Source organism: Meriones unguiculatus, chromosome 6, assembly GCF_030254825.1.
Source record: "Meriones unguiculatus strain TT.TT164.6M chromosome 6, Bangor_MerUng_6.1, whole genome shotgun sequence".
In the NCBI taxonomy this organism is placed as follows: domain Eukaryota; kingdom Metazoa; phylum Chordata; class Mammalia; order Rodentia; family Muridae; genus Meriones; species Meriones unguiculatus.
In genome coordinates this window covers 34,982,812-35,002,008 of record NC_083354.1, presented here as the reverse complement: position 1 = coordinate 35,002,008, position 19,197 = coordinate 34,982,812, and the positions used below count along the sequence as shown (strand labels likewise).

At 47.0% G+C, this 19,197-nt stretch overlaps 1 protein-coding gene and 2 long non-coding RNA genes across 14 annotated transcripts in view; 1 reads left to right on the top strand and 2 right to left on the bottom strand.

The window, feature by feature from the left end:
* Rbms3 (RNA binding motif single stranded interacting protein 3) overlaps nucleotides 1–19,197 on the bottom strand; it is a 1,270,324-nt gene that overhangs the window by 1,093,365 nt on the left and 157,762 nt on the right. The gene's annotated exons all lie outside the window — the stretch shown is intronic.
* Nucleotides 2,635–19,197, bottom strand: part of LOC132654635 (uncharacterized) — a 173,783-nt gene continuing 157,220 nt past the window's right edge. For both annotated transcript variants that reach the window (XR_009592288.1, XR_009592287.1), the window contains exons 2-4: nucleotides 4,566–4,776; nucleotides 4,302–4,428; nucleotides 2,635–4,201 (exon numbers count right to left, since the gene is read on the bottom strand). This is a non-coding gene — a long non-coding RNA (uncharacterized LOC132654635). The remainder of the gene's footprint in view (nucleotides 4,202–4,301; nucleotides 4,429–4,565; nucleotides 4,777–19,197) is intronic.
* LOC132654909 (uncharacterized) lies at nucleotides 16,160–18,663 on the top strand. Its single transcript, XR_009592511.1, has 3 exons — nucleotides 16,160–16,287; nucleotides 16,521–16,766; nucleotides 17,595–18,663. It is a non-coding gene; the product is annotated as an uncharacterized LOC132654909 (long non-coding RNA).

Below are 19,197 nucleotides of genomic sequence, written 5' to 3'. Positions count from 1 at the left end.
CACTCAGCACCCAGGAAGTCCTCATGTAAGGACAGGGCACCAGCTACATGACGTGGCTGCTGAACTCCTGAACTCCTGCAGCCAAGGTTACCTGCGCAAGACGGAGCCCTTAAGCTTGTCCTCATGGATCAGGCTCATGAAGCCACACCCCTCCCTGATGACAGCTGAGGGTCACTGAGGTGTGGGGTGTCATTTCCTCAGTGGTGTAGCCACTGACATGCCAACCATGCTCCTGTAAGTAACCCCTCATTCATCTACAGGCAATCAACCCCAATTAAACTCAGTGGGACACACATACAGAAAGAGAGAGAGAGAGAGAGAGAGAGAGAGAGAGAGAGAGAGAGAAAGAGAGAGAGAGAGAGAGGTTGCACTTGGAAGTAGAGGGTCTTATTTAGAAGCAAGTTCAACACAAGAGGTTGGGCTAGAGAGGGCGATAGGGAGTGAACAACTAATATTCAATATATATAGATATGTATGGAACTGTCAAAGAAGGGATGAAAAAGAAATAGCTGCCAGGCCTGCTGGGAACAGCCCTGGGCTTGCTTGTTCTATCCCTATTACACCTCTCATGAATCAGCTGGCTTGGCTCTGTGACAAATCCACTTCATGCCTCAGTTTCTTGAACATGAAACAGGGGCACCAACTTCATGCTGCCATTTTAAAGGTTAACTGACCCAGCCCTCCTGAAACATTTGTCCTGACGAGCAACATAACAGCACAATTATTAGCTCAGTGGGTCCTCAACCTTCCTAATGCTGTGAGCCTTTAGTACGGCCCCTCATGTTGTGGCGACAGCCAACCACAAAACTATTTTCATTGCTACTTCATAACTAATCGGCTAATGTTATGAATCATCACGTAAATATTTTTTCGAGATAGAGGTTTACCAAAGAGGTTGTTATACAAGGTTGAGAACCAGTAGAGTAGCTTATTGCCACAGCTGATAGCACCATTATGACAATTTCAAGGTAGAAAGGGGAGCTGGAGAGACAGCTCAGCCAAGGCTCGTAACCTAACACTTTAAGAGTTCAATTTCAAGTGCCCAAGGCAAAGCCTGTGTCTCCAACTTCACTTTGACCATTTTGATGTAAAAAGTAGACGATGTCTTCACATCCTAGGACAGTTATCTGCAATACTGTAGGCAACCAGGGAAAACACTCACCACACCACAGACCAGGTAATCTTAGCTCTTGCTGTCACCTCTTGGCTCTCCCAAAATCTCAGGCATGATGATGGAGAGTGTTGAGCATGCTCAACCTTTCTCCCTACAGATGTGCCTAGTAGCCATTCCTGGATGACTTCCCCATGGCGAAAGAGACTTCCTGGTCAGTGTTCAGAACAGAGGTTCTCAGCCTCCCTAATGCCATGACCCTTTAATATAGCTCCTTGCGTTGTGGTGAGCCCAAACCATAAAATTATTTTCTTTGCTACCTTGTAACTGTAATTTTGCTGTTTTGAATCACAGTGTTAAATCTCTGGTATGTGGGATATCGAATATGCAAACCCAAAGGGTTGTGACCAACAGGCTAAGAACCACTGGTTTAGAAGGAGGCACTCACCTACCACAATCATGGCATGGACTTGGGTTGCAAATGGGGAGAGTAGTGCCCCAAATTTCTAGGTATAGACATATAATATATATATATATTATATATATGCCGTATGTGTGTGTGTGTGTGTTTGTGTGTGCCTGTGTACGAGTGCACACGAGCACATGATTTGGGTACACACATGCCAGGGTACACACATGGAGGGAGGAGTCAGACTCCATCTTCCACTTCGTTTGATGCAGGGTCTCTTGTCCACCTCGTTTGAGACCCTGTGACCCAGGATCTCTGTTCGCCTCTGCACATGCCAGCCTAGCTGCCATGACCTTCCAGGGAGTCCCTGTGACCACCTCCCCCTCACTGTAGGAGTGCCGGGCTTACAGGGGCACTAGCCCATCTGTAAATGGCTTTTGGTGATTCAGACTTGGCTCTTATGCTTGTGCGGCAAGATGTCTGCACACCCATACTAAGTCCCTTTTTATGGAGAAAGTGTCATCTCCACGAGAGATAAGAGACACTGGGCCCATAGTATGGGAAGAGAAACTAAGGTCTCTGACTATGTGACCAATGCGGGAGCAGCAGTGTCTCATCCCCCGACTTATGTCGCAGGAATCTTCACTTTTCTTCTTAGTAACCTAAGCAAACAGGCCTATGTGGCTGCTTGGGGTCCTCCAGGTGTGCTGACTCACTGTTCCCCATGAACAATGAACTAACTGCTATTTATGGGTGGGTGTGGCCATCTGCATGGAGCTCGCTAGGTAGATGAGGCTGGCTGCCACTGAGCCCTAGGGCTCCGTTTGTCTGCCTCCCAAGGCTGGGCTCACAAGCTCAGGCCACCATGTCCATCTGGAGATTTGGGTGTACTGTTGTTGTTTCCTATGAGTTCCGAGGAGGAGATTTGGGTCCTCACATCTGAAGGGCAAACACCTTACCGAGTGAGCCATCTACCCCCTTAAGCTACTCCTGAAAGAGTGATGAGAGAGTGAGAGCTCCGGCAGGTGAAACCTCTTGTAGGTCTCTACTGGACTTTCTGGCAAAACCGCTAAAGACACACTTGGGCAGGAAACTGACAGAGACTTCATTGCTGAGTCAAGGAAGATACTTTATTGCAAGGCAGACAAAGTTACAGGACAGACACAGAAAGTCTGGCTGGCAAACCCCACTGTGGAAACATGCCTTTGCTTCACCTCTTCCCAGGTAGGCACCTCCTTAGAGGCCCGAAGGATGCAGCTGGTAAGGTCACTGATTGACTGCTCCTATTTGACCTTAGAAAATGGAATTGCAAAACCACCCAAAATTGCCCAAAAGATTCAAAGTATCCGAAAGTCACTTTTGATATTTAAAACATTGTCTACTGTTCTGTCTGCAGGATCAGAGGAGCCCTAAATCTCAAACTGTGAGGTGCGTGTTCCTTTGTAGTCCATCATTTATATCAAACGACTCACAGGAGCCCCAGGTGTGACACATGCCTGACTGTGTTTTAACTGTAGCAGGTGCCACAGTTGAAGAAGTCTTTGGTAGCTAAGCAACGTGGCTCCTACATGCCAGCACCTGAATCCAAACTTTAGGGAACAGATAGGACCTAAACACAAGGACTGTGCTAGTCCAACAACATAACCTCATTCACTACTTAGCCTGGGAGGAAACCTCTAAGGACAGATTCTGTTGCCATAGCAGAAAGGCCAATTAAAAGAAAACCATTTTCCTCATATCGAGAGAATGGCCTGGGAGGATACCCAACATTCCAGTTGGGCAGGTCGATCACCTGGTGAAGGGACCATCCCCGAATAAGGCCAGGCCACCTCAAGGCTTCTAAAGACATAAGAGGAATAATTGCCCCCCTAATGGGATAACGGGCTTTCCCTCTCCAGAATCCCCATGCTTGTGCAGCCCCGCACAAGGCTGTACTGTACCCATGGCACTCTGAGAGTGCCCACCTTTCTGAAGGACCCAGAGAGGCACAGCTCTCCTTTCCCTTCCACCTCTCTCCTAAGCAGCTTTCTGGAAGAAGTGCTCTGGCCTTCACTCTTTCTTCTGAGCTGCCCTGACCATCATGTGGCTGCTTTCTGCCATATGGCTGACCTTCATGTTGGTTTAACTTAAACTTCGAGCCTCCGTTCCCCTCTCCATCTTCCTCCTCTGGGCAGCTGCTGTGATTTACAGTTTTTCTTCTGCTTTTTTTTTTTTAAGGCTAATAATAAATGTCCTTGAACTTCTTTTGAGTCAGTTGCTATATTATTTTTATTAACTGGACTTAAGAACTCCAAGAGTAGACCTTGGATTCATCAGGTAACATGTGGCAGCTCTGGCAAGACCTTCCTAAATTCCCAGTAACGTGTTCATAAACAAGCCTAGAGTTTGGGAACAAAATTATACCTAGTAGAGCCATTCCTGGTTACAATTCCCTGAGCCACGAAAAAAATACAGCCAGAGAGAGATGAGCTGTGGAGAGAGGGAGGAGAGAGAGAGAGAGAGAGAGAGAGAGAGAGAGAGAGAGAGAGAGAAGTCTGACTCAGAACTGGGGTCCCAGGAGTTCAGCCCACTCTAAGCGCTTGATTCCATCCTGCATGTGAGGACGCCTTCATCACTGTGTCTCAGCAGCTTCCAGGAGACCTAAGAAGGTGGTTCATTGGCTTCCTAGCCAAGCAATAGGCCTACGGGAGGACACACAGGGAAATGTCCGTCAGGAACAGGTGCAAACAATATGACAACTGGGGAGTCAGGGGGCAGAGGGCAGAGCAGATGGGTCCTCACCTCCTCCCGGCTCACTTCCTGCCTCCTCTTCAGAAGGGGGTTTGTGCTCTGGAACTGCCAGTGGTTTGGAATTTGGTGGCTTCTGCTGTGATCACGTTGGAGTCCGTCACCGTGCAGGCCACATGCTCTGTTGATAAGAACATAGAATGAATGCTCGGGCGTCAGCGGCCTGTGCAATATGTTCTGTGTGGAATCGTACATAACAGACACACACAGAGGAGGGATGGGAAGACAAGAGAAGAAGACTCAGAGTGGATACACTACCTGCCGCCTTTCCCTGGGATTCCCCTAGGCAGTTGTGTCCTGGACTGGAGACGCGAGGTGATTTCTAGGGCCTCCCAGACGTCTCCAAGGTCTGAAGGGCCAGGAGGCATCGTTCCACTGCCACGTGGGCACCTGAACTCAGAACTCAGCTCCTTGACAACCTTGGCCAGCCTGGCCCCAACTCTCCTGAGTGGGTTCTGTCACTGAAATACTACACAATAGAGCAAAAGGCAGTTGGAAATTAGCACAAGGTTCTCCGTGGGCCCCTTGCCCTGGGGTAGCCACCAGGGAAAGGCTGGGCAGCTGGAGTGAAGGCGATCAACCTCAGGGGCAGACTTCTCGCTGGCAGACTCCATGCTAAAGTCACCTCATTATTCAGCTTCCCACCAAGCCCCCAAAGCCCTAGGCAAATCCCTTCTAGCCCAGGGCCCACTCCCTGATTCGGTCTGCTGCCGTTGGTTGGTTCCAGGGATCCTATGGAACAGGGAAGCAGTGTCTATCGCAGCTGGGCCTCTCACTTGGGGCAGAGGAATACCAAATTGGAGTGTGAGCGACACAGGGGCACACGGCTCTACCCATAACCTTTTTCCCCTGAAACAAGTCATGGAAAGCCCAGCACTACTCTTCCGTCCTTCACAGAATCTGTGTCCCCATAACATGGTAGCGGGCATAAGCTGAATCTCCTCGGTTCAGGTATTGAAACAGGACCCAGAAGCACAGAGTTCGAGGCATCCAGAGAAACTCATCCACATGAACGCAGCTGCCAGCAGCACACCAAATGTGCAGGCTACTGAAAAACCTTCTGTGATGACAGAAATACCCTTGGCTATGTGATAGAATGCGCACCGGTCCCCACAGCCATGCACACCTGAAACGAAGCACAGCCCCAGCTAAGGAATAGGTTTTGAACTTCTATTTGAGCTAAAGAAATCATGTGGCTTTTGTGGCTATCATGTTTCAGGCTTATTCTGTCACCCTCTGGCCAGTTTTACTGTTGAAAACGACAAGATTCTCCCTGGACAGGAAGTCATGGCTGAAGACAGAGGCAAAGGAGAAGGCGGGGCTCAGAATCTAGCGCGTGAGCACAGGCTTTGGCACAAGGTGGCAAACTGGCCACGCCTCAGCATACTTCTCAGGTCACTGTGGGTATCATGTCCACAGCAGATCGGACTGGGTGCTTCTCTCACACCCTGTCTAACGAAGCTGTACGTGACGATGCAACATATGTGAACTCCTTGCTCTATGTTTCATAAGCAAGCAGGAGAAAGAGAAAAAAAGAACATATATAATTGGGGTCAGAAATCTTTCACCCTGCCTCTCACTTGAAATGTGTGTCATGGAGTGGGCCATATGAGCAAAGGTATCAGCTTTTTACATTTAATCCTAAGGGCTTATCACAGCTTTAGTGCGTTTTTTTAAAATGTTCATCTGAACCTGTGTGCATATGTTCATGTGCACAGGTACATATGTGGGTCGGTGTGGGTGTGCACAACCAACCTCTGGTAAAGCCACGGCTATTGGCAAAGACTGGCACACACAAGTCCTTGCAGCGGAGGACACAGGCCTTCTGTGCACATCCACAGACAACTGCGTGGTATCCAGTGATAAAGAGCCTTTGGCAGTCCATTTTCCCATCTGCCAGCACTCTAGAAATGCTGTATCTGACACAATGGGAGAGGAGATCATGTCTCATCCCTGTTGGAGGCGCAGAGCACCCGCTCCCCAACTCTGCTGCCATCAGTCTCCTCTGGGTGCACTGGCCCCTGTCTGCCTCTTCCATCTACTTGGCTTGAAGGGAGGATGTGTGCTGTTGACCTGTGCCCTCCCTGCTGACTCAAATGACTCCTGCCACTGGGCCTCACACCCACTGTGGAGTACCACCTGCACCTGTGCTAGGAATCCATTTTGTACAAGTTGAATTTTCCTCCAAGATGGAGAAGCATGCTTATAAAATTCAGAAAGACAAAGGAACTTCCAAGGCTCAGGAAGTCCATAAAGTCACAAGATTCACAAAACCTCTTTCCCAGGTTGTAAAAGCAAATCAGTAAAAGGCTGTTGGGGACAGGGACCTCTGCCACAGGGATGTCTACAAGATGAGCAAGATGCTCCAGAGACACAGCTGCTGCTCATGCTGGGGTGGGCGCTTCAGCCGTGGGGCTAGCCCCGGGTTGTCCATGCTCTTGTAAACGACTCGTCAGCCATGTTCCTGTGAATGACCTCATGGAATGCACTGCTGCAAGTGGACTTGGGCAGAATCATTTGTTCTGTTGCTGGTGGCCAGGCGCTTGTCACTCCCTCTCCAGGAAAAGCTACACAACCTGACATATGTAGTGGCTAACTGGGCATCTTAAGGAAGCCAGCACAGACTGCATCTTCACAGCCCACTCTGCCCCAGCCTTCAGTGGCCTCAGCTGACACAGGCCTCATCTGCTCTGCACGGCTTCAGGAGTTTCCCTCTGAAGAATTGTACAGGGAAGCCAACGGTTTCTGTCATCTGCCATAGCTGTGGGCCTCCACAGACAGTTGTTTCCTCAAAACTCAAATCTTCTACACGCTTCAAACCAGCATTCTCATCAATACATAAAGATGTTGCGGAGGCCTTTGGCCCTCCACCCAGATTCCCCGGGTCCTCTCAAGGTACACCTGTCTCTAAATGCTAAGGAAAACACCTTTCTGTAAGAGAGTTTTCTCCAGAGACTATCTTCTCTGGGCATGGCAGGCAGGAATATGCAAGTCCTTGATGAAGATATGAGAGGAATTCTAACGCATAATGTTAAGGCAGATGCTCTTAAATGTTTCCCAGAACTGTCCCATGGGCTTGAAGTTTAGCTATTCATAGTGGTTCTTTCTCTCTCTCTTCCTCTGTATGTCTGTTTGTGTGTGAGTACACATTTTGCATATGTGCATGTAGCAGGTACACATGTGTGTCCATGTAGAGACCAGAGGTAATGTCAGGTGTCTTGCAATCACTCTTCATCTTATTTTTTTGAGGTCAGATCTCTCTCTGAACCATCTGGATGGGTGGAACTGCCTCCTCAGTGCTGAGATTACAGTTGATACACCTATGTTTTCATATGTCCTGGGGATTGAATTTAGGTTTTTATGCTTGCACAGCAAGCGCCTTACTGCCTGCACCGTCTCTTCAGCCTTACCACCTTTCCTATCCTCCTTCTGGAGCTTCTTAAGCTCCTTAAACATAGAACTTGCTTTCAAATCCTTGTCCCAAGTAACCTCTAGGGGAAGAAAACTGTTACATTGGAAAGCTGTGTTTGTTTAACTGTAATTGCGTCCATCGTTTCCAAACGCTTTATGTAGATAAATATGTATATATAAATAGACATTTCTAAGCCATGTTAATTGGATTTATAAATATTATCTAAGTCCATCTGACCTTGGGGATTTAATGTGTTTTTCACATTTTTAATGTACTGGCTCTGTCTCTTCTGTAAGTTCTTGGGATGTCCCGAGGCCAGGAGTGTGTTACCTCTTTCTTCTAGAACTTTCCATGATGTCTAGTGTGCCATGTGGCAGATGGGATATTTATTCAATTATGACCAATGGACAAGAGGCCACAGAGGTTAGGCTGATGGCCTCAGGCTATTGTAGATGGCACAGCTCTGAAAAGAAAGGCACGGTGATGCTGTTTTTCAGTACTGTAAAGCATAAAATGTTCTGGAAGCCCAGAACCAAACCAGGGGCAGTGCCACGCTAGGATATAAGAAAGAGTCTCATTGGCAAAAGAGACAACTTCCTGAACAGAACACCAACAGCACAGGCTCTAAGAGCAACAATCAATAAATGGGACCTAATGAAACTGAGAAGCGTCTGTAAAGCAAAGGACACAGTCATCAGAAAAAAATGACAGCCTACAGATTGGGAAAGGATCTTCACCAACCCTACATCTGACAGAGGGCTAATATCCAGAATATATAAAGAACTCAAGAAGTTAAACACCAATAAACCAAGTAATTAAAAATGGGGTGCAGAGCCAAACAGAGAATCCTCAATAGAGGAACCTCGAATGGCGGAGAAACATGGTGTTTTCATTCACACAGTTCACTCCAGAACTGCAAATCAAGTCACACACACACCATAATACGTGTGGCAATCTCATACAGTTTTAGGTACGTTTACGACTGTGTGTTGGTCTGCACTCCTAGCTCTCCTCAGACACATGTGCAAAGGCTCTGGGTTGAACAAAGAACACACTCAGTTCCTGGTTTTGGTCACTGGAATATAAACTCCAGTCAATTCACTCTCACAGTGCCCACTGAGGGCCAGAGTCTGTGTCAAAGGAGCTGATGTGCACCAGGAGCAAAGACACATTACAATATTCCCCTAGCAGTTCCAGCATCCTCAACAAGTGCTCCCAAGCAAGGTGGCCCCAGGGAGTCTCCTTAGATGGGGGACTTTTCCTGGTTATTTCCTACTTCCTTCTCTCCCAATGTGGCTTCCAACCCACTCTGGAAGGCGAGGGAAGCAAGCCCTGAGTGATGTCTAGCTTTCCCGTACCCCAGTTCCACATTCTCAGACTAAAAGCCCAGAATGTCTTCCATCTCTATCCCCCTCATCTTCCTTCGCTCCTTTGTCTTTTCAGAGACAAAGTCTCCTTAAATGGTCCAGACTGATTTTCCCACTTTTACCTCCCAAGTGTCTGAGATGGCACCCGTGCCACAGCATGGAAGGCTGTTAAGAGATCCCACCCTATCTCTTTAAACAATCCTGAATCTCAATCTTTTTCATCCATAAAAGGGAATGGCTTGATGCCTTGAGACCAGGCAGACATGGCACTCATTGCCGGGGCTGTCGGTCACACATCTCGTCTCCTTTGCTGAAACCCAGGGAAAGTAAAGGTTGAATACCAAAACTGGCTCTAGTGAAATCCTCATACTGAGTTCCTACCAGTAAATTTCCAATCTTTCAGTCGTTCCAAAGCTGTGACCCAGAGGAACCAAGTTTCCAGGCAGAAAATGAGTGTAAACAGAGCTCACATCTGCCTGTGTGTGGCCTCCTCAGACACAAACAGATTACTCAACCAGGGCAAACACAAGAGGTGCCAGTGTCAACCTCAAGTGGTGACAGGGCCAATTAGGACTTGGCTTGCCTTCTGGAATCTGAAATGTCACTTGCACTAGGGAACTGCTCTGTCTGTAAAAGCCTCAGAGAAAGAAGCCACATTTTTGTGCCTTCATTCCCATAGATGTCCAGAGCAGGAAGCTGAGCGGGCAGCCCGCTTGCTTTGCTACACTGAAAACCTGCAGATTCCAAGCAGTGGAGAGGTAGAAATTCTTCACTTAGCTCAGATTGTCAAGACAAAAGTGTCTGGGAAGAAAACCAGACAAATGAAGAGGGTGAAGTGGACGCCATATAAGACTCCAGCAACTGTTCTGGTGGCCGCTTGCTCTAAGGAGTGACCAAGGAGCGGCCAGGCTCTACTTTTCAATAGAAGCTAAAACCCAAGATGCTTAAAACTTTGGCAGCTGGTGGGCTGGGTTGATGGCTCAGTCAGTAAGTGCTTGTTGTGCAGGTGTGAGAGCCTGACCCGCAGATCTGATCCCCAGAACCTGCATAAAGAGGGACACACATTTGCAATCCCAAAGCTGGGAAGGCAGAGCCAGGCAGATCCCTGTGGCTCACTGGCTGGTTGGCCTACCTTACCTGGCCAGTTCCAGGCCAGTGAGAGAGCCTGTCTCAAAATAAGGTGAACTGTGCCTAAGCAGCAATACCAAGGGTGTTCCCTGGCCTCACAGAAGCATGCTCTCAGACATGTGCACCTGTGTACATGTGCAGGAACATACAGACACACATGTATACATGCATGTATATATTCATACACACACTCACACATGCATATGCACACATGTACATACACATACACAGACACACAATAGCATACACACACACAAGCATACACACATGCATTCACACATATAGCATGTAAACACACACATGCACTCACGCATGCTGACAGCTGCAAAGTTTAAAGTTAACAGCAGGAAAACCAATGCTTGAGCTCTTCTGTGGGTTAAATTCTACAGGAGAACTGAGGTTCCCTGGTTTCTAGAGAAACTGAGTATCAGAAAAGCGCCGAGTCGGTTTGCTCCAGACTGGAATGTAGACCTGGGGCTGTCACTAGGATGGCAAAGAAGTGAGCTAAGCGACATGCAGGCCACTCAATCACCGTCTGCTGTGGCGCTCCACAGCTCAGCTCCTCGTTCCGTCCCCTCTCTCGGCTGAAACATTTTGCTAGTGATCTCACCTCAGTGGAAGTGATGTTTGACTCAGATGGAGGCATGCAAGGAAAGTGCTGAGCGAGCGCTCGTAAATATGTCCTTGTTGTTGTGAAGCTTTCGTGTAACCAGGAAACAAAAAATTTAAAGCATAAATTCTCCTGACATTAACATGCAGACACAGATAAACAGTCTCTTTACAGCTCAGCCAGGGAGTGCAGTAGAGACGGGTTCTCTCACTTCCCGCCAGACTTCCCATGAAATTCCAGTTGTTATTAAGCGCCCAGCTCATCAACTGTTGTCCCTCCGTATTGGACTCATCAATATATTCCAAATTAACCAACAGGCTGCTGTCACTTTTGTCGTTCGTGACTGATGGGGCCGAGGTGGCTCTGCTTTAGTTTACTGATAAAGAGAAGGAAGAGAAACAGTAACCATTTTTCTATATTATATAAAAATTAAATAATAGCTTATGTTCCAGACAACCCAGGGGTTTAATTTTCTTCTTTGAAACCTAATATATGAGATAAGTTGCATTAATGAAATGTTTATTTAGGTGAATGTATTTGCGCCTGAGTGTGTATATCTAGAGCATATGTGTGCAGGTCCTCATGGAGGGTAGAAGAGGAATTGGATCCTTGTGAATTGGAGTTACAGCCAGTGGCGAGCCTCCCTGTGGGGCCTGGGATCCAAACCCAGGACTCTGCTGTGACAGCATGTGCTCTTAGCCACTGAGGCATCTCTCCAGTGCATGTCTTGCATTTTTGATTCACTGTATGAAGTTTTTCTTCCCTACGACAGTTCTGGGATTGATGTGCCTCATGGCCACAGGTAATACGCATGAAGTGTGTGAAGAAAGAATGACAGCTCGCTGAAGCAGATCAATTTACCCTGAAGCCACTGTTGGGAGAAGTGGTGCTTACGTCTATCAGCACTGCCAGGGTTCACACTCAGAACTCCAACGTCACTTTGGAGGAAAGCAACATACAATGTTTGCATCCCATGGTAAGCAATAATAGGCCAAACACCAGCATGACCGAGGGTTTCTGAGACATGGAATTCTTTGTAAACATTCCCATCCACACCCAGGCCTTTGGTACTGCGTTGTGTTTCCTCCCAGCACCTAACTGTTGCTGTAGCCTCCTTTCTTGCTCTCTGGGACCCTTCCAGACTTTCCAAGGCCCACACTGAGGTAAGCGGTAAGCCTCTCAAAGGGTGGTTAAACACACAGTGTGGCCACTTCACGGTGCCCAGAACCAGCCATGAGAAGTCTTGCTTCCTTTCTCAGTCAGTGTCCTCATTTTCTTTTTTTTCTCAAACTTTTTTTTTGTTATTTTATTTCATGTGTATGAGTGCTCTATCTGCAAGTATGCCTGTATCCCAGAAGAGGGCATCAGATTCCAAAATGGTTGTGAGCCACCATGTGGTTGCTGGGACCTCTGGGAGAAGCACACACCGTTCTTAACTGCTGAGCCATCTCTCCGGCCCCCTTGTTCCATTTAGTTAAAGACTTAATGTTAACTTGAAATCAGCCACTGACCTAACTTGGGCTCATTTGAGTATTCAATGAATATGTATGAAAATTTGCAGTGACCATTTTTACCTCCCCACTTAGGTAGCTGCTTACTATAACTTAAAAATAGCAGAAGTTAAAAAGGAAGAAAATGAAGGAAGGAAGAAGGAAGGAAAGAAGTAATTAAAGTCTTCCGAGCTTGTTTTAAATCACCTCTATTTAATTACCTTCGATTGATTTATGAGACAAGGTCAATTTCTCTTTGCTAACATGTACTGTCTTGCCACGTTTATTTTACTAAAGCTAGATAGGCATGCCTCACCTTGTTTATTTTACTGGCACTAGAAATGTGTCCCTTCACCTCTTCAAGAGAGGAAGCCGGTATTCTCGGAGTCTAAGAACATCTGGCAGGATTCCAACAGTTACACATCCCAGTAGTTACTTGCAAAATTAAGTTATAGACCAAATCTATGCCTGCTCCTTACTTAAAAACTGTACGGCAGCCCCCAGTTCTCCTTGGTGCTTCGGGGACAGAAGAGGAGATGGATTCATTACTCTGCCTGAAAAATCGAAAAGGCCCCAGTTGGATTTTCTTGCCTTGTTAGCTTGTTCCAGGACAGGGACGTGAGGTGGAAATCACATCCCTGCATGCTGGCGGACCTAAGAAGGATCCTATTGAAGATGCTAAAGTGGAAGCCGGTTAGAGTGGGAGTTACCGTTTCCATCAAAGGTAACAGAAACGAAGAGTGACGTGCCAAGCCACAGCTCCTGCCTGTCTGTCCAGGGAGAGCCTGTGATTGGAGCCATCATTGGTCTAAACCCAGGAGACCTCTCAGGGCATTGCTGTTCACATTTCACTGAAATATGTCTGCATTTGCTGGTGAACCACGTGGCTCCATGAATGGTCCCGTAGTCCCGTAAATTCAAGTTCTGCCCCAAGCCACACAGACTCCAGGGTACCAAGACTACCTTGAAAACTTGTAAGCTTCTGACCAGACTGTAAGAGTTAGTTATAATGTTTAAGTCGTTTTATAGACATGGCTTGTGAAATGAGGATATTTATTTTCTACTAAATACTATGTTTACAATTGAATGTTCAGGGGCAAGCCCCTGGGGAGTGGTCACTTAACCGTGGTCCCATGAACTAACTTATTTTTAAAATTTATTTATTTGATACAGGGCTTCTCTATGTAGCCTTGGCTGTCCTTTGCAGACCAGGCTGGCCTGGGACTCACAGTTATCTACCTGCCTCTGCCTCCCTGAGTTCTGGGATTATGTAATCTTATTTCAGATGATTGTTTTTCTTAAACTTGAACTGTTTGTTAAAACACTTCAGTTTTGGTATTTCTTTACTGTGGTGTATGTGCGTACTTATGGGTGTATCACACTACTGGTGTGACACCAGACTCTCTGTGGAAGCCACTGAGACTGAGAAGGAAGGGGGCTGCTCTATCACCCTACCTTAGCTCCTTAAGACTTGGTCTCTCACTCACCCTTGAGTGAGGATTGAGGCTGGCCACCAGCATGCCAGAGCCTTCCTCCTGCCTTTGTGGCCCACAGTGCTGGGGATTACAGGAGCATGCGGGCGGGGCCCGGAACTCACAGGTGCTCAGGATTTAAACTCACTTCCTCACGTTTGTGCTGTAAGTGCTCCTGAGCGCTGAGCCACCTCCCCAGCCTCCCTTCTCCCATCAACTCAAATGACACAGATAACAAAAACCACCCAAAATTCAAATGCTGCAGAAACAAGTAGATGTCCTATTGGAGACACTTGCTTTGTCACCCATCATTCCACAGTCTACACTGTCATCAGTACAGACAAGGCTACCTAGCTGCCAATGTTGCTAGCATACACACAAACCTATGTATGTTTCTGTTTTTGTTCCCCTAAAATCTATGCATAATTGGGACTGCAGGAAATCAGGGTGGCCATTCTTACTGCTTTGTAGCTATTTTCTCTAAACTGAAATACTTCCTCCAGGAGGGATCATGAATCCTCAGGAAATTAAAACTCACAGGTCCCTAGAAGCTCCTAAAACTTCACAAAACCCCTCCCCAAGATTCTCTAAACCATTGCTGGGGCAGAGACTGACCAGCTGCTCAGCCTGTCAGTTGTGCACAGCACTCTACACAGGCACTGTGGGTGAGCTGTGGCCCAGGCTGGGCTGGGTGTCCCTGTGCCTCTCAGTTATTGATGTTACTGTAAGTAACCCCAGCTGGTTCACCACGTTGGACTTTGTGGAATTGTTTCTCCAGTCTGTTATTGGTTCCCAACCTGGGCTGAGTGGACGTGTGTTCATGTGTCCCCAGGAAAGACAACATGGTTCTAATATGAAAGCTTTTACTTTGTCTCCTCTGTCTGCATGGCTATTTAACACAGAATGCTTGCTGTACCCTTCCAGTTTCCTGATTCCACATTTCTTCCTGGATTTTGCCAAAACTGAGGAGAACAAACAGAGCAACAGGCAGCCTGGGGACACGGCTGATTTTGTGGGCCCTCTGATGGTTTTTGTCCGTGATGGAATGTGTGCAGCTCTGCAACAGTACTGTGGGATCATTTGGTATTGCTGTAAGGTTTAGTCTATGACCCTACACAGCTGCCGCTCTGCTCAGATCACTCACACACAGCTCTCACACACTACTTAAAAGTCCCAAGGACTGCATCAGCGTCAGCCTGTTTCCCTCTCTTCCTTAAGGAAGATGCAAATATTTTTGCACTCACATCACAGACACACAATTTTTAAGTGGCTAGTAAACTACACTGCATTAGATATTTGACAAGTGTTTTGTCCTAGTCACTTGTAATCCTGACTGAGGTAGTCGTGAGAGTCTGGCCTACAGCTCTTAATCAGTAAGCAGAGAAAAGACAGAGACGTGTCTGTCCCCTGCACAGCAGTCCAAGGGCCTATGAAGTGACACACGTGGTCAGAGCACCAGGAAGAGAGCCCAGTGTCCTATGACAGGAGTCTAGTGCGCTCAGGGTGACGCAAGAAACAATGACTTTGCTTATCAGATCAAAATAGATACATGAAATCAATGCTCAAAAAAAAAAAAAAAATCAGTCAGCGGTGGTGGCACATGCCTGTAATCCAAGCATCAGCGAGGCAAAGGCAGGAGAATCAGGAACCTAAGGCCATTTGTGGCTACAGTGCCACTTCAAGGACAGCCTGTGCTACATAAGGCGCCATTTCAAAAAATTTCCAAGAAAAAGTTAATTATTTCAGAAGGAAAGGAGTTCCTATGAGACAGGATTTTAAAGAAGCAAATGGATATTACCCTAAATATCCAGTGACTGTATGAGAAATAAACTTTTAAAACTATAGTAACCAAGTGGCTATGGGGGCAGGAGCTGATAGGCCCAGTGTGAAGTGTGTTCAAATGCAGAGGGTTAACCAGTGGGAAGCAGGTGGTTACTTTTCATTTCTGACAGGATACATTTTGTTTGTTTGTTTTGAGACAGGGTATCTCTGTAACCATGCTGGCCTGGAACTTGCTCTGTACACCAAGCTGGCCTCTGGAGATCCGCCTACCTCTCTGTCTGCCTCCAGAGTGCTGGGATTACAGGTGTGCACCACCACTGCCTGGCCTGACAGGAAGAATTTAAGGAAAGAAATTTTTCTTTTGATTCACATTTTTAGAAACTTTCAATCCAGGGGAGGTTCAGCGGGGTAGCTGGACCACTGAGGGAAGGGCCGGAGGCAGAGGCTGGGTCTGTGACTTTCAAAGGTCCACCCTGTTGGCTCGCTTCCACCAGCGAGGTCCCGCCTCTTACAGGTCTAGAGCCTCTGTAAGCAGCCAGAGCCATCGGAGAAACCAGAATCTGATACAGGAGCAGACTCCATCAGGAAGGATTCCAGGGAGCCACCGGGTTGGCTGATGCACAGAGAGCAAAGAGTTTGGAGCTGTGCGGGAAGGTACATCAGTGCCCTTTCCCTCAAAAGTCCTGCCCAGCTGTGACACGGAATGACCTGACCAGCTGGTAAGACAATGTCTCTCACGGTGCCACTGTGGCACTTTGCTAAGTCATTCTTAAAGTCCCAGAGCAAGAAGAGTAACACAAAGCTAAGAGGCTATAATACAGTCGGTTGTCATAGCAAAAATGAGGCTGAACTTTCCCTGTCATTTTCTCTCTCAGATAAAAGGGCCAAATGTAGCAAAAATAACAGTATTTTCTCATTGACTAGCTTTAATGATGTGTTACATAACTCCTAGTTGCCAGGACCCATGGAGGCTCTGGAAGAACTTCAGTGAATGAAGACGTTGTGGTCTCTGTCTAAGTGGAACCTGGGTATTAGTTAAAGGAAAACGAAAAGGAAGCCAGCAGCCCCTAATGCAATCCCACACAGATGCTCCAAGGTTGAAAAGGAGACACCTATCTGTCACCCCTTCACCAGCCTTGAAGAGCTGGAGATTCATTTTATTAATGGAGCTGTCAGGTGTCTCTACAATGTCGAACAGGTGAGGAGGAAACAGAACCATTACTTGACTGGCTGTGCTTGCAACTCTACCAGCATGAAGATCAGATCCTAAAACACCACAGGTCTTTACGGGGTGACTGCAGAGAGCATGGGAGTCTCACTCTTTCAGAATGTTTTTTTGTTTTGTTTTTAAGACAGGTTTCTCTGTGTAGCCCTGGCTGTCCCAGACTCTCTTTGTAAACCAGGCTGGCCTTGAACTCACAGAGCTCTGTCTGCCTCTGCCTCTGCCTCTGCCTCTGCCTCTGTGTGATAGGATGAAATTTGTGCGTCACCACCACCCTCAGAATTTTTATAAGGTTTTTTAAATTCCAGAAGTGAAGCGATGCAGGGAAAAGGCTGTGGGGTTGAAATAACGTCCAGGCTGAAGTTCCTGTGACATGACTTAATCCAGAAGTGTACTGAAGCTACTTTTCTCTCTCTCATCTCTTGACTCTTGTCCAAAGCCTCTGGAAAAAAGGTTCTCAGTATGCATCTTCCCAGAAGCCCTCGGGGGCATTCAGAACCGCAGACCCACCCACCCTCCAGTTTCCACTAATTTCTTCATCTCCCGTGACGTGCCAGGAAAGAGTTGGTGGCAGTGAGTTAGTGTAACATCTTTACAGGTGGAGAAAAGGTGGCGCCATCAGGGTTGCAGGTGTAAATAGGTGTCCTGGTTTTCAAAAGAAATGAAAAGTAAGCAACAGGGGAAGAGACTGTGGGTCAGACGCTGGCCTGGCTGATACCCACCCACCATGAAATTTTAATATAGGAATTAAATAATTTGAAGTTGCTTCATAGGAACCTAATTAACATTGATTTCCTCCAACAGTCTTGGTTCTGGAAAGCACCACTGATAGAAAGCAAGACGCTCAAGAAGAGAGTTTACTGTCCTGAGCTAAATTTCAGTCTATGAACATACCACCCTGAACACGCCCGATCTCCTCTGAGCTAAATTTTAAAGAAGATGGAAATGATGAGGTGTGTAGTGGACTGGCTGGGAACTCACATTTCTATAGAGCGGTGATTAATGGCTCCAAGTCAACGTGGAAGATCTGTATGAGTTGTGGAAAGTTTTATCCTTCTCAATAACATCTATCAATGTCACATACAATAGGAGAAACCTGGCTCCGCAGAGGCTTATGTAAGTACAGCTGAAGGACTCCCGTTACTCACGAGGTCAAACTGCTGCAACTTGATGCAATTAGCAAATAGCACAGAGAATCTCAGCTGTGTTATTAAGATGTACAGTGTCTAAGGTGCAGGGCGAGAAGGGGCAGAGTGACAGATTCAGTAATGGCAAGCTCATTCGATGCCTTTGTGTTAATAAGAAAATAAAAGTCCTCTGGTAGGTGTGCTGATACAGCCTTTTAATGTCAGCGTATGGGAGGCAGAGGCAGAGGGAGGAGGACCACAAGTTCAATGTCAGAGTGCAAACCTGTCGTGTGTAAAGGTCCTGGGTTTGGTCTCTACAACAGAAGCAGAGCAAGGGGCGAGGGAGATTCTTGGGAAGCAAAAGTGTTGCTGCACAAATAGGATGACCTTAGATCTCCAGAGCCATGTAAAATCCAGACCCAGTAGCCTACGTCTGGAATCCTAGCATTCCTCTGTTGATGTGGGAGGGAAAGACAAGGGGATCCTCAGAGGCCCTGTGGTGGTTTAAATGAAAATGGCCCCATAGGCTCATAGAGAGAGGCACAGTTAGGAGGTGTGGCCTTGTTGGAGGAAGTGTGTCACTGGGGGTGGCCTTTGAGGATTTAGATGCTCAAGCCAAGCCCAGTGTCTCTCTCTTCCTGCTGCCTGCATATCCAGATGTAGAACTCTCAGCTATCCCTCTAGCACCACGTCTGCCTGTGTTCTTCCCTTCATGATGATAATAGATTAAACTTCTGAAGTGTAAGCCAGCCCCAAATAAATGCTTTCTTTTATAAGAGTGTCTGTGTTCGTTGTGTCTCTTCACAGCAATAGAACACTACCTAAGACAGGCTTTCAGCTCAGTAATATAGCATACTCACAGTAATGACACCCCCATCTCCAACAAGGCAGAAGGACTGACACCCAAGGTTGTCCTCTGATCTCTGAATGTGCACCACGTGCATACTGTACTTACACATATGAACACACATGTACATATACACACATCATAAATATATAGACATATCTAGATCCATATACATAGCAATATAGACATATTCACACATGTTCCATAGAAACACACACACCATAGGCATACACACTTATACACAGAAACACACATAAAATATACACACCTATCATGCACACACACACTTATGCCCCTCCCCCCACACACAGGGTGTTTGACTTGAAGGGTCTGAGTCAGCCTCCCTCTGCCTCATTCTCCAGACACCCTTCTGTGCCTCAGAGTTTCACCACTGCAAAGTCCTCACAGTACACCCTGTACTCTGCACTGCTCA